We start from the raw sequence: 3,105 nt of genomic DNA, 5'->3' as shown, positions 1-3,105 counted from the left end.
AATAGAAAGCATCAATAGTAGACTAGAAGAAGCAGAGGACCACATCAGTGAGCTAGAAGACAAGGTAGAAAAACACACCAAAGCAGAGCAGCTTCTAGAAAAGAAAATGAAAAATCAGAAGAAAAGCCAAAGGGAACTTTGGGACAACACAAAACAAAACAACATCCGCATAATTGGGGTGCCAGAAGGAGAGGAAACTGAGCAAGGAATAGAAAACCTGTTTGAAGAAATAATGACAGAAAAATTCCCTGATATACAGAAGAAAAAACTCACACAAATCCAAGAAGCTCACAGAGTCCTAAACAAAATGAACCCCAAAAGACCAATACCAAGGCACATTATAATTAAATTGGCAAACACCAACAACAAAGCAAGAATCTTAAAAGTGGACAGACAGAGACAAAAGGTTACCTACAAAGGATCCCCCATCAGACTAGCGACTGAATTATCAACAGAAACACATCAGGCAAGAAGGGAATGCAATGAAATATACAAAGTCATGCAAAGGAAGGGTCTGAATCCAAGAATACTGTACCCAGCAAGGCCATCAATCAATGTTGAAGGTGAAATCAGGAGATTCACAGACAAAAAAATACTAAGGGAGTTTATTACCACCAAACCAGCCATGCAAGAGATGCTAAAGGGTCTGCTGTAAAAAGAAGAAATAGGAAGTGAAGAAGGAACACAGGGGTAAAGAATAAAAATGGTGACAAATAAGTACCTATCAATAATAACTTTAAATGTACATGGAATAAATGCCCCAATTTAAAGACATAGGGTAACTGATTGGATAAGAAAATATGACCCATATATCGGCTGTCGACAGGAAACCCACCTCAGTAAAAAGAGACACACACAGACTGAGGGAGAAGGGATAGAAAAAGATTTTTCAGGCGAAAGGAAATGAAAAAAAAATTGATGTAGCAATACTTATATCTGACAAATTAGATTTCAAAGTGAAGGACATAAAAGAGATAAGGAAGGCCACTTCATAACACTAAAGGGAACAATCCAACAAGAAGAAATAACTCTGGTAAACAAATACGCACACAATACAGGAGCATCCAAATACATAAAAAAAAACTCCTGGAGGATATCCAGGGAGAGATTGACAGCAATACAATCATACTAGGGAAATTTAATACCCCACTATCACCACTGAACAAATCCTCTAAACAAAAAATCAGCAAAGAAACATCAATCCTAAATGACTCACTAGACCAGATGGAATTGACATCTTTAGAACATTTCACCCCAAAGCCACAGAATATACATTCTGCTCAAGTGCGCATGGGTCGTTTTCAAAGATAGACCATATATTGGGTCACAGGCAAATTCTCTTCAAATTCAAGAAGATAGAAATCATATCAAGCATCTTCTCAGATCACAATGGCATAAAACTGGAAATCAACTACAATAAAAACAATCCAAAAAATCACACACATGGAGACTAAATAGCATGCTATTAAACAATGACTGGGTTACCAGAGATATCAAAGAAGAAATAAAAACCTCCTGGCAACAAACGACAATGAAAACACAACAATCCAAAATCTATGGGACACAGTGAAAGCAGTCTTGAGAGGGAAGTTCATAGCTCTACAGATCTATCTCAAAAAAACAAGAAACAATGCTAATAAATTATCTAACCCTACAACTCACAGAATGAGAAAGAGAGCAACAAGTAAAGCCCAGTGGATGCAGAAGGAAGAAAATAATAAAGATTAGAGTGGAGGTAAATGACATAGAGACCAAAAAAACAAAACAAAAGATCAACAAAACCAAGAGCTGGTCCTTTGAAAGGATAAACAAGATTGATGAACCTCTAGCCAGGCTAACCAAGAAGCAAATAGAGTGGACCCAAATAAACAAAATCTGAAATGAAAGAGGAGAAATAACAACAGACCCCACAGAAATAGAAAGAATTTTTTTAAAATTCTATGAACAACTCTATTCCAACAAACTAGACAACCTGAAGGAAATGGACATATTCCTAGAAAAATACAACCTTCCAAAACTCAATCAGGAAGAATCTAAACATCTCAGTAGGCCAATAACAATGGCAGAAATTGAAGCAGTCATCAAAAAGCTTCCAGCAAATAAAACCCTGGGGCCAGATGACTTCACAGGGGCGTTCTACCAAACATTCTAGGAAGAACTAAAACCTATCCTCCTCAGACTGTTCCAAAAAATTGAAGAGGAAGGAACACTTCCAAGCTCATTCTATGAAGCCAGCATCACCCTAATACCAAAACAAGATAAAGACAACACAATGAAAGAGAATTACAGGCCAATATCCTTCATGAACATAGATGCCAAAATACTCAACAAAATTCTAGCAAATCAGAACCAGCAGTACATCAGAAACATCATACAGCATGACCAAGTAGGATTTACCGCAGGGATACAAGGATGTTACAATATCCGCAAATCAATAGACATGATACATCACATAAACAAATTGAGAGATTAAAACCACATAGTTATATCAATTGATGCAGAAAAAGCATTTGACAAAATCCAACACACATTTTTGATAAAAACTCTTAGCAAGGTGGGAATAGAAGGATCCTACCTCAACATAATAAAGGCCATATGTGACAAACCCACAGCCAACATCATTCTCAATGGGCAAAAAATAAATCATTTTCCCTAAGAACAGGAACAAGACAGGGATGCCCACTCTCACCACTCCTGTTTGACATAGTACTGGAAATATGAGCCATTGCAATTAGACAAGAAGACGAAGTAAAAGTCATCAAAATTGGAAAAGAAGAAGTAAAACTGTCCTTTTTCACAGATGACATGATATAGTACATAAAAAACCCTAAAGACTCCATCAAAAAACTATTAGACTTAATAAATATGTTTGGCAATGTAGCAGGATACAAAATCAACACCAATAAATCTATGGCAATTCTATACACCAATAATGAACTTACATAAATAGAGACTAAAAAAGCAATCCCATTTACCATCGCACCAAAAAAATTAAGATACATAGGAATAAACTTAACTAAGGAGGTAAAAGACCTATACATGGAAAACTATGGGACACTGAAAAATGAGATAGTGGAAGACATAAACAGATGGAAGAACATACCA

This window comes from Cnephaeus nilssonii (assembly GCF_951640355.1).
Source record: "Cnephaeus nilssonii genome assembly, chromosome: 6".
Taxonomy (NCBI): Eukaryota; Metazoa; Chordata; class Mammalia; order Chiroptera; family Vespertilionidae; genus Cnephaeus; species Cnephaeus nilssonii.
This window is presented reverse-complemented; position numbering follows the sequence as displayed.